This window comes from Artibeus jamaicensis, unplaced genomic scaffold (assembly GCF_021234435.1).
Source record: "Artibeus jamaicensis isolate MK-2021 breed Jamaican fruit bat unplaced genomic scaffold, CSHL_Jam_final contig_332, whole genome shotgun sequence".
In the NCBI taxonomy this organism is placed as follows: domain Eukaryota; kingdom Metazoa; phylum Chordata; class Mammalia; order Chiroptera; family Phyllostomidae; genus Artibeus; species Artibeus jamaicensis.
Window position 1 is genome coordinate 24,432,948 of NW_026521788.1, and position 12,816 is coordinate 24,445,763.

Here is a 12,816-nt window from a genome sequence, read left to right on the forward strand (position 1 = left end):
TGGGCTTGGAGGTGACTGGGAGAGCCCAGGCTGTGAACCATGGTCAGCTGTAGCTAGTGCCAGGCATGGGGCCACTTAGCAAGGGCAAGAGGTACAGGGCACACAGAGTCCAGATGCTCCTTGCTTAAGAGATTTTAGAAAAGTCTAAAGCATGAGCCATAAGAGGCAGTTTCTGTGGAAAGCCACTGCAAATGACTTCAGTGGATACACAAGTCAAGTGTAGCAGTGTCTCAGAGAATTACCAGTGTGAAGCAACAGGGTTAGCCAGGTCAGTGGAATCTCTAATATGGTGCCCACCTGCCAGCTGTGTGGGGGCAGGGCTCAGCAAAGGAACAATGGCCTCTGCCAGCACTTTACTCTGAGAGAAAGCTGCCCCTCCGGCTCCCATCTTGAAGCCAGCCAGGAACTTGAAGCCAGTTCCTCCCTGTATGTCCCTGGTGCCTTTCAAGCTACTGCCCCAGTGCTGGAGCTCAGAGAGAGTGAGTTCAAGCAAGTCAGTGAGTGGGCCCTAAGAAAGGAATGCCTTAGACTACAGGAGCCTTCTGTCTCACTCAGCCATAATCCCCTCTGATTTTTACAGCCGGAAGTTATGAGGACTTCTCTTCCTGAAGCTGGAATTCTGGTCTGGGTGTTCTGGTGTAGGGCTTGTTTGCCTTGCTCCTCAGGGAGGACCTCCACAGCCAAGATAGCCCTCCTGATTTTTAACTGCCACACGTAGGTATGGGACCAGCCTGTTCCACATCTCTGCCCTTCTGACCAGTCATGATGTGGCATCTTCATTATATCCTTACTTATAGGACTTCTGTTCAGCTGGATTTTGAGTGGTTTTGAATATTGATTGTTCTGCAGGTATTGTACATTTGATTTAGTTGTGAGAGGTTTTGAGTACTGCATATACTTACACTGCCATCTCGACCAGAACTGCAAATAATATTTGATCATTCTTAACTTTGGGGAGGATTTTTCTGCTAATGCAGCTCTTACTTGAGGTATTAATGATATTTTTTTGCATTTCATGATACCTTAATTTTTTATTATATTTTCCATTATCACTTATCACTCTTATACCCTCTTCCACCTCCACCCATCCCACCCCCCACAATCACCACACTGTTGCCTGTGTCCATGAGTTCTTTTTCTTTCCTTCTTTTTGGCTCAATCCCTCCACACTCCAGCCCCCCAAACTGTCAGCCTGCTCTCTATGAGTCTGTCTCTATTTTGCATGTTAGTTCAGTTAGTTCATTAGATTCCATATATGAGTAAGATCATATGATATTTCAATATTTGTCTTTCTCTGACTGGCTTATTTCACTTGTAATGTTCTCCATGTCCATCCATACTGTCACATATTGTAAAATTTTCTTCTTTTTTAAGAATATATTTTATTGATTATGCTATTACAGTTGTCCCATTTTCCCCCTTTCATTTCCCTCCACCCTGCACACCACTTCCCACCCACATCCCTCCCTTTAGTTCATATCCATGGGTTGTACATATGAGTTCTTTAGATTCTATATTTTCTACACTATTCTTACCCTCCCCCTTTCTATTTTCTACCTACCATTTATGCTACTTATTGTCTGTAACTTTTCCCCCCTCTCTTCCCCTCCCACTCCCCTGTTGTAACCCTCAATGTGATCTCCATTTCTGAGTTTCTGTTCCTGTTCTACTTGTTTGCTTAGTTTGCTTTTTATTTTTGTTTTAGGCATGGCTGTTAATGATTGTGAGTGTGCTGTCATTTTATTGTTCATACTTTTGTATTCTTTTTCTTAGATAAATCCCTTTAACATTTCATATAATAAGGGCTTGGTGATGATGAACTCCTTGAACTTGACCTTATCCGAGAAGCACTTCATCTGCCCTTCCATTCTAAATGAAAGCTTTGCTGGATAGAGCAATCTTGGATGTAGGTCCTTGCCTTTCATGACTTGGAATACTTCTTTCCAGCCCCTTCTTGCCTGTAAGGTTTCTTTACAGGCAACTCCACTGACAGGGAACTCCTTTGTAGGTGACTGTCCCCCTGTCTCTTGCTGCTTCTAGGACTCTCTGCTTCATTTTAATCTTGGCTAATGTAATTATGATGTGCCTTGGTGTGTTCCTCCTTGGGTCCAATTTCTTTGGGACTCTCTGAGCTTCCTGGATTTCTTGGAAGTCTATTTCCTTTGCCAGATTGGGGAAGTTCTCCTTTATTATTTGTTCAAGTAACTTTTCCACTTGTTGCTCTTCCTGTTTCCTTTCTGGTACCCCTATAATCTGGATGTTGGAATGTTTAAAGATGTACTGGAGGTTCCTAAGCCTCTCCTCATTTTTTGTATTCTTGTTTCTTCATTCTGTTCTGGTTGGCTGTTTCTTTCTTTGTTCTGCTTCAAACCATTGATTTGAGTCCTAGTTTCCTTCCCATCAGTATTGGTTCCTTGTACATTTTCCTTTATTTCATTTAGCTTAGCCTTCATTTTTTCATCTAATTTGTGAACAAATTCAACCGATTATGTGAGCGTCCTGATTACCAGTGTTTTGAACTGTGCATCTGATAGGTTGGCTACCTCTTCATCACATAGTTGTATTTTTTCTGGAGCTTGATCTGTTCTTTTGTTTGGGCCCTTTTTTTTTGTCTTGATGCACTTGTTAAGTAGTGAGGAGCGGAGCCTTAGGTGTTCACCAGGGTGGGGCAACCCACATCACTGGGTTGTGATGCTGCATGTGGGGCAGTGGTCCAAGAGGGAACAATAGCACTTACTCTGCTCTCTGCCAGATTTCACTCACTTTCCCTGCTTCCCACAAGCAAACTGGGACTTTCTGGTGCTGATTCCCATGTGGGTGAGTTTGTGTGCATTCTAGGACCCTGTGGGTCTCTCCAATAAACTCTCTTGTGAGGCTGAGGGTCTCTCCCGGTACCTCAACCCCCACAGGTGTTTTCAATTGGTTGTTTGAAGCTTTATTTTTCTGTACTTTGGGTTGCTCAGTCTGTTTTGCTTTTTAGCTGTTTCTCTTGGTCTATATGCACCTGAATGTGGGACTGCCCAGCCCACAATGTGCCACCTCACTGGGTCCGTCGGCCACTACCTTGCTGCGAGTCCTCTCTGCTGGCTGCCTGTCTCTGCCCCTCGTAGTAGTCTGGATGAATATGTCTTTTTTAACTCCTTCATTATCAGACTTCCAAACGGTTCAATTTTCTGACAGCTCTGGTTGTTTTTAAATTTGTTATTCTTCTTTCGGTTGTGTGAGGAGGCACAGTATGTCTACCTATGCCTCCATCTTGGCTGGAAGTTCCTTCTTTTTTTATGGCAAAGTTTAGCCCATTGTGTAAATGTACCACAGCTTTTTAATCCACTCATCTACTGATGGACACTTGGGCTGCTTCTGCATCTTGGCTATTGTAAACAATGCTGCAATGAACATAGAGGTACATATATCCTTTTGAATTAGTGTTTTGTATTTCTTTGGATAAATTCCCAGAAGTGGAATTGTTGGATCATAGGCAGTTCCATTTTTAATTTTTTGAGGTAACTCCATACTGCTTTCCACAGTGGCTGCACCAGTCTGTGTTCCCACCAACAGTGCGTTAGGATTCCCCTTTCTCCACCTCCTCGCCAACATTTGTTTGTTGATTTATTGATGGTAGCCATTCTGACATGTGTGAGATGATATCTCACTGTGGTTTTAATTTGCATTTCTCTGCTGATTGGTGACATTGAGCATCTTTTTATAATGTCTATTAGCCATTTGTATGTCCTCTTGAGAGAGATGTTTGTTTAAGCTTTGCCCATTTCTTTCTTTTTTTTTTTTTAGATTTTATTTATTTATCTTTAGAGGGGAAGGGAAGGAGAGAGGGAGAGGTATATCAATGTACGGTTGCCTCTTGTGCATCCTCTGCTGGGAAATGGCCTGCAACCCACGCATGTGCCCTGACTGGGAATTGAACCATGATTCTTTGGTTCGCAGGCCCGTGCTCAATCTACTGAGCTACAACAGCCAGGGTACCCATTTCACAATTGAAATGTTTGGTTTTCTGGTACTGAGTTTTAAAAGTTCTTTACAAATGTTGGATATTAACCTCTTATCAGATGTATCATTGGCAAATATGCTCTCCCATCCAGTGGGTTGTCTTTTTGTTTTGTTCATGATTTTCTTTGCTGTGCAAAAAGTTTTTAGTTTGATGTAGTACCATTTGTTTATTTTTTTCTTTTCTTCCTTTGTCCAAGGAGATGTATCAAGAAAAAATGTTGCTATGAGAAGTATCTGGCATATTACTGCCTATGTTTTCTTCTAGGATTTTTATAGTCTCAAGTCTAACATTTAAATCTTTAATACATTTTGAGTTTATTCTTGGATGTGGCATAAGAAGGTGGTCTAGTTTCTTTTTTTCTTTTTGCATGTATCTGTCCAATTTTCCCAACACCATTTATTGAATAAACTATCTCTAGCCCATTGTACGTTTCTGCCTCCTCTGTCAAATATTAATTGACTTTAAGAGCATGGTTTACTTCTGGGCTTTCTATTTTGTTCCACTGATACCTTAAATTTTTTATTGTGTTAAATATACATAAAATATAGCATTTTAATCATTTTAAATGCAGAAAGTAGCATTAGTCCATTTATAATGTTCTTCAACTGTCATCACTATCCATCTCCAGAACTTTTTCATCTCAGATTGAAACTCTATATACATTAAATAATGATTCCTCATTTTCCTCTTCCCCCAGTTCCTGACAAATACTATTTTACTTTCTGTCCTTATGAATTTGCCTGGTCTGGGTACTTAATAGAAGTGGAATCGTGCAATATTTGTGTCTGGCTTATTTTAGCATAATGTTTTCAAGGTTCACCCATGTGGTAGCACGTATCAATACTTCATTTTTGTGAATAATGCTGCTATGAATATTGCTGTACAAATATCCATTTGAGTTCCTGCTTTCAGTTCTTTGGGTCTACACATAGAAATGGATTAGCTAGACCATATGGTAACTCTATGTTTAACTTTTTGAGCAACCATAACACTGTTTTCCACAGTGGATGCACCATTAACATCCCCCCAGCCCCACCAGCAGGGTTCCAATTTGTCCATATCCTCACCAATATTGGTTATTTGCCTTTTATAACAATAGCCATCCTTCTGGCTATGTGGTAGTATTTCATTGTGGTTTTGATTTACATTCTCTAATGATTAGTGATGTTAAGCATCTTTTCATGTGCTCGTTGGTCATTTGTATATAATCCTTGGAGAAATGTCTGTTCAATCACTCTTTGCCCTGTATTTTGCCAGCTTTATTGAAGTATAATTGACATAACATTTTATAAATTTAAGGTGTACATTGTGTTGATTTGATACACTTATATATTGTGAGATGAATACCATGGTTAGTTAACACTCCATCACCTCACATAGTTACCATTTCTGTATGTGTGATGAGAATATTTAAAATCAATTTTGTTAGCAACTTTCAAGTATTTAATACAATATTATTAACTATGCTATACATTATATCCCTAGAACTTGTTCATCTTAAAACTGGAAGTTTGCAGCCCTTGAGTGATATTGTCTCAATTTCCCTAACCCCCCAGCCCCTGGCAATTACTTTTCTACTCCCTGTTTCTGTGAGTTCAGCTCTTTTATTTATTTTTTTTAAGATTTTATTTATTTATCTTTAGAGGGGAAGGGAAGGAGAGAGGGAGAGAAACATCAATGTATGGTTGCCTTTCATGGGTCCCGTGCTGGGAATTGGCCTGCAGGGAACTGGTCTGCAACCCAGGCATGTGCCCTGACTGGGAATCGAACCACGATTGTCTGGTTCACAGGCCCGTGCTCAATCCACTGAGCTACACCAGCCAGGGCGTGTTCAGCTCTTTTAGATTCCACCTATAAGTGATATCATATGCTATTTATCTTGCTCTGTCTGGCTTATTTCACTCATAATGCCCTCAAGGGCCATCTGTGTTGTCACAAATGGCAGGATTCCTTTCTTTCTCATGGCTAAGTAATATTCTGTTGCATGTGGGGGGGTGTATGTGTGTGTGTGCATATGTCTCACATTTTCTTTACCCATTCATCTGTAGATGGACACTTAGATTGTTTTTGTATATCCAAGATTGTGAGTAGTGCTGAAGTGAACATTTCCTTTGAATATATATACTCAGAAGTAGGATGCTGGATCAGGCATATAATAGCTCTATTGTTTAAAAGATTTTATTTATTAATTTTTAGAGAGAGGAAAAGGGAGAGAGGGAGAGGAAAAGGGAGAGAGGGAGAGAAACATCAATTGGCTGCCTCTCGCTCACCCCCACCTAAGGACCTGGCCTACAACCCAGACAGGTGGCCTGACCGGAAATCAAACCAGTGACCTTATGGTTCTCAGGCTGGTGTTCAATCCACTGAGCCACACTGGCCTGGGCCTATCTTTAATTTTTGAGGAAGAAGCTCTTTTCCATACAGGCTTAACCAATTTTTATTTTCACCAAGAGTTCACAAATGTTCTCTTTTGTCCATGTTCTCACCAATATTTAATTCTTGTCCTTTTCATACTAGCTATCCCAACAAATGTGAAGTGGTATCTTACTGTGGTTTCATTTGCATTTCCCTGATGAATAGTTTTGTTCATCACCTTTTCATGTATCTCTTGGTTCTCCGTATGTCTTCAGAAATGTCTGTTCAGATCCTCTACCCATTTAAACAATCAGATTTATTTATTTATTTATTTATTTATTTACCTATTGAGCTGTATGAGTTTCTTATATATTTTGGGTATTAATCCCTTATCAAGCTTTGCGCAGTGGCAGTATCATAGCCAATGAGGTTTATCCGAGGCATGATTATTGCTAATTGAAACCCCTTATCAGCCTAACTTCCTTCCAAGATGGAGGCATAGGTAGATACACTTTGCTTCTTCACACAACCAAAAGATGGACAACAAATATAGAAACAAAAATCAACCAGAACTGACAGAAAATTGAACTGTATGGAAGTCCTACAACTAAGTAGTTAAAGAATACACATTCATCCAGACCAGTAGGAGGGGCAAAGATAGGCAGCTGGGGTGGAGAGGACATGCAGCAAGGTGGCAGCTGGAGGACTAGGAGGGCAAGGTGATGGCTTCCAGTCCCACATTTGGGTGCAGATAAACTTGGGAGGAACAACTGGGGAGTGAGACAGACCGAAAATCTAGGGTTCCAGCATGGTGAAATAAAGGCTCAAAACCTCTAGTGGTAAAAACCTATGGGGGTTGCATCAGTGGGAGAAACTCCCAACCTCACACAAGAGTTCGTTGGAGAGACCCACAGGGTCCTAGAAGGCACACAAACCCACCCACCTGGGAATTAGCACCAGAAGAGCCCAATTTGCTTGTGGGTAACAGGGGAAGTGACTGAAAGCCTACCAAGAGCAGAGCAAGCATCACTGTTCTCTTTCTGACCCCTCCCCCACATAGAGCACCACAATGCACCAACATCAGATGCCCTGCCCCGGGTGAATTCCTAAGGCTCTACCCCTTACAACATAACAGGAGCACTGAGACAAAAAAAATATGGCCCAAATGAAAGAACAGATCAAAATTTTAGAAAAAGAGCTAAACAAAATGGAGATAAGCAATCTATCAGATGCAGAGTTCAAAACACTGGTTATTAGAATCCTCACGGAACTTAGTGAGGACCTCAACAGCATGAAAAAGATCCAGTCAGAAACAAAGGTTACACTAATTAAAATAAAGAACAATTTACAAGGAAACAATAGGAGAGTAGATGAAGCTGAGAATCAAATCAATGATTTGGAAAATAAGGAAGAAAAAATCAGAATAACAAGAAGGAAAAAATTTTTTTAATGAGAATTATGTAAGCAGCCTCTGGACAACTTCAAGAGGTCCAACATTCACATCATGGGGGGTGGGGGCAGAAGGAGAAGAGAAAGAGCAAGAAATTGGAAAGCTTTTTAAAAATATAATGAAAGAAAACCTTCCTAATTTAGTAAAAGAGATAGACATGCAAGTCCAGGAAGCACAGAGTCCCAAACAAGATGGATGCAAAGAGGACCACTCCAATACATCACATAATTAAAATACCAAAGGTCAAAGATAAAAAGAGAACCTTAAAAGCAGCAAGAGGAAAAAAAACTTAGTTACCTATAGGGAACTTTCCATAAGACTGTCAGCTGATTTCTCAACAGAAACTTTACAGACTATAAGGGATTGGATAGAAATATTCAGTCATGAAAAAAAGCAGACCTACAGCCCATATTGCTCTACCCAGCAAAGCTATCATTTAGAATCAAAGGGCCAATAAAGAGCTTCCCAGACAATAAAAAACTAAAGGAGTTCATCATCACCAAACCATTATTATACAAAGTAGTAAAGGGAATTATTTAAGAAGATCAAAACTGTGAATAATAAAAGGGTATAAATACATATCTATCAACAATTGAATCTAAAAAACAAGAAGAACAGATACAGAATCATGGATACAGAGAGCATTTTGATGGTTGCTAGTGGGGAGGAGAGTGTGGAGGAATGGGTGAAGAGGTGAGGAGATTAAGAAGTACAAATAGATAGTTACAGAATAACCATGGGAGTATAAAGTACAGTATAGTTAATGGAGTAGCCAAAGAACTTATACACATAACCCATAGACATGAACAATGGTGGGGGGATTGCCTGAGGGAGTGGGGGGTACTGGGTGGAGGTTGGCAAAGGGGGAGAAATCAAGGCAACTGTAATACTATAATGAATAAAATATAATTTAAAAAATAAGAGTACTATGAACAAATGTACACCAACAATTGGTTAACCTAGATGAGAGGGACAAATTACTTAAACACAAAGACTGAATAATAAAGAAATGGAAAATCTGAATGGACCTATGACTAGTTTGGGATTAAATCATAATGAAAAACTTCCCAACAACAACAAAAAGCCTTGGACCAGATGGCTTTACTGTTGAATTCCACAAAACACTTAAAGAAGACCCAGCACCAATTCTTATTCTTCAAAAAAATTGAAGTGGAAACACACTTTTTAGTTCAGTCTAAGAGTCCAGTATCACTTTGATACCAATGTGAGACAAGGGCCCCACAAAGAAAGAAAACTGTAGACCAACATACCACATGAATGTTGATGCAAAAGTCCTCAAAATACCAGCAAACTGATTTCATTAGCATGTACAAGGATTATACACAAAAACCGTATGCCTCCCACCGCTCAGCATCATCTGACCACCAGTGGGCTTTCAAGGCTAGATATTCTTTCCCTCTGAATGTAAGCAGTATTTTATCTCTACTTTCATAACATCCTTTCAACCTAGTATTCTAGTTATTTGTGGATAGCATGTTTCCCAGATTTTCCTCTATACTCAATCATATAATCTGCAAATTATGATAATTTTATTTTCCTAGTTTATTTTTTGGCCATTACTCTTTCTTAGCTACTTGTAACATAGCACTTTACCTAATCTAAGCAAAACTATTATTAAAAATCATATTAATTAGGTTGCAAAATATATGGGGGTAGGAGAATGCTTGGATGCTAAACAGCAAGGAAAAATGCTGCCACTCAGTACTATGAAGGGATGTCAGTTATTCTGCCACAGAAGCCCCATAAGAAGAACCAAGTGCCACCATGAGGGATGCCACAAGATTGTCTTCCCATGTGCAAATGTTTTAAACTTATTTTGTGTATATGTGTTTGTTACTATCTCTTAGTCCATTATTGTAATTATACATGATCTTCCTACTTTTGCATTTTGATCTTTATACTGCCTTCATATTTGGTTGATCCATTGCTTTTACGAAGTGCTTGCCCTTGTCAGAGAGTATTTTTTCATTTTCCATATTTTCTAATTCATATTTTTATCTTATTTTTTATTTACAAATTTCCTTTAACATTTTTTGTAATAGTGAAAATACTGATTTAGTAATAATGAACTCCTCTACCTTTTTTTGGTGGAGGGGAGTCTGGGAAACTATATCTCCTTCCATTCTAAATGAGAGACTTTCTGGGTAATCTTAGTTATAGGTATTTGCTTTAATCACTTTGCCTCTTACTCATAGAGTTTATGTGGAGAAATCATCTGACACTCTAATGCGAGCTCCCTTTCAGGTAACTAGATGCTTTTCTCTTGCTACTTTTAAGATTCTCTCTTTGTCTTTAAACTTTGGCATTTTAATTATGATGTGTCTTGGTGTGGGATTCTTTGGGTTCATCTTGTTTGGGATTCTCTGTGCTTCCTGGACTTCCATGACTATTTCCGTCACTGACTTAGAGAAGTTTTCCATCATTATTTCTTCATATAGGGTTTTAATTCCTTGCTCTCTTTATCCTCCTTCAGGCACCCCTGTGATGCTGATGTTGGTATGCTTGGTGCTATCCTAGAGGACCTTTAAACTGTCCTCAATTTTTGGATTCTGTTTTCTTTTTGCTGTTTTGAATGGATGTTTTCTGCTACCTTATCTTCCAAACCATAGATTCTGTCCTCTGCTTCATCTTCTCTACTGTTCATTCCCTCTAATGTATATATATATTTTTTCATTTCAGTTCTTGTATTCTATATATATGACTCATCCTTTTTTATGGTTTCTATCTCTTCGTTGAGGTTCTCACTGAGTTCATCTATTCTTCCCCAGAGCTCAATGAGCATTCTTATTACCAGTGTTTTGAACTCTGTATCTGGTAGATTGCTTCTCCATTTCATTTAGTTTTTTTTTTTTTTGGGGGGGGGTGTTGTCTCATTCTTTCATTTGGGACATGTTTGTCTCCTCATCTTGGCTGACTCCCTGTGTGTGTTTCTATGATTAGGTAGATCTGCTGTGTCTCCCAGGTTGGGAATAGTGGTTTTATGTAGTAAGTGGCCTGAGAGGGCCAGTGGCGTAGTTTCCATGTTCACTTGAGCCAGGAACTCCAGGGTGTTCCTTGTGTGGGTTGTTTGCTGTCTGGTTGTAGTAGAACCTTGATTGCTGTTTTTATGTCATTGGGTGGGACAGACTCTAAGACTGACTGGCTAGGAGGGCTGACCATGACTACAGTGTACAAGGCGTTGTGCAGGGGCTGATGCCATAAGGCACGATTTGCTCTAGCAGGGCTCTGGTGCCAGCTGAATCCACCCTTCATGTGAGTTGTTTGTGGTGCTGGTTAGGTGGTACTCTGGTATGGTGTGAAGCCAGCCACTGGTTGTACTACTTCTGAAATATCTTTGAAGGGGCTCTGGTGCAGGTCAAAATCGGTCACCTTTTGTGCCCAGCTGAGGGCTGCCTGGTAAGAGCTACAAAGTGATCTGCAGTTGGTTGCCACTTGTGCTGGGCTTGGTGATGCTTGGAGAGGCTACTGCAAACTGAGGCCGGCTGCCACTAGGGCTGCACTTGGGACCCTTTGCTGCACACCCCGAAGTAAGCTGAGGCCAGCTACCAGGCTTGTGGCCATTGAGTTGAAGCTATGTTCCAAGCCAATACTGGTCTCAGTTTAGGCCAGGTTTAGAGCCACCTGATGGGAGTTATGATATAAGTTGAGACTGGTTGCCCTTTCTGGGGTCTCTTAGTAAAGGTACCAGACACGCTGAGGCCTGCTGCAGCTTGTCCGTGGTTTGCGGACCTTTGAGAGATTTTAGGGAAGTGTGCAGCATGAACTGTGCTTATGTGGAAAGGCCACTGGGAGCAGCTCGGGTCACACACATGAGATGGGTGAGGCAGGATCTCAGGAGATCACCAGGATGGGGCCAATGGTGTTAGCCAGGTTACAGGAGAACTCAGATTTGGTGCTTGCCTGTGCCTGCGGGCTGGGTATGGGGAGAGCTCAGGAAAGAAACAATGGTGCCTATGTGCACTTTGTCCCTGGAGAGAGCTGCCCTGACCCCTGCCCCTCCAGCTCTCACACAAAACTAGTCAGTTCGGTTCCTCCCCATATGTCCCTGGCACTTTTCAAACAGCTGCCCCAACACTGGGGCTCAGAGTGAGTGAATCTGTGGACGAGTCCATGTGCAGTCTAGCAAGTAAAATGCCTGGGACCCTCTATCTCACTTGGACGCAATCCTCGCTGGTTTTCACAGCCAGACATTGTGGAGACTTGACTTCCTGGCACTAAAACCCCTGGCTGGGGAGCCTGGTGTGGGGCTGGGACCCTCACTCCTCAGGGGGCACCTCTGCAGCCAAGACATCCCCCCAATTCTCCACTGTCACACCAGGAGTGAGGGACTCGTCTCCTCCCCTCCTGCCAGTCTCAGGGCTTCTCTTTGTGTCGTCAGTTATTGGAATTCTGCTCAGCCTGTCTCCAGGTGCTTTTCAGTGATGGTTGTTTTATAATTTAGTTGTGATTTTGCAGTGGTCATGGAGGGAGGTGAGCACAGGCATTTTGACAGGAAGTCAATAACACTATTTTAACTGCTGTTACTGCATAAAAGGTCTTTACATCGCATCATGTAAATCTTTCAACTTCCTTCCCCCTTCCCCACATTGTTTTGTTTCCTCTAGCTCCTTTGAATTTCCATGTAAGCATTAGAATGAGCATTATCAACTTGTAAAAACAACTTGCTTGGATTTTGACTGGAGTTTTGTTGAGTCTGCAGATCCTATTGGGGAGAATAATACTGAGAATCTGATCCATGAACATCATCTACAGCTCCACTGACTGGGTTTCCTTAATAGTGTTCAGTGATGTTCTCTGTCTTTTACTATATGGTTCTTGCACATATTTTGTTAGATTTAACTGCTTAACATTTTCAGTGTTAATATACAAATTGATTTTAAAACTCAATTTCAGATTGATTTCTGTATATGGACTTTGTGCTCTTGGTTAATTGTTGAAGATCAAATTTAATTATTAGGATGGCATTTCCCTTGAGCAACTGTAG

At 40.8% G+C, this 12,816-nt stretch overlaps 1 long non-coding RNA gene and 1 other non-coding gene across 4 annotated transcripts in view; both read left to right on the plus strand.

The window, feature by feature from the left end:
* LOC119038157 (uncharacterized) overlaps positions 1-12,816 on the plus strand; it is a 44,982-nt gene that overhangs the window by 8,354 nt on the left and 23,812 nt on the right. Inside the window, exon 2 of one of the 3 annotated variants that reach the window (XR_008391352.1) lies at positions 581-718. The exons of the other annotated variants lie outside the window; for them this stretch is intronic. This is a non-coding gene — a long non-coding RNA (uncharacterized LOC119038157). The remainder of the gene's footprint in view (positions 1-580; positions 719-12,816) is intronic. 3 annotated transcript variants of the gene reach the window in all.
* On the plus strand, positions 6,757-6,898 carry LOC119038208 (U4 spliceosomal RNA). Its single transcript, XR_005080371.2, has one exon. It is a non-coding gene; the product is annotated as a U4 spliceosomal RNA (small nuclear RNA).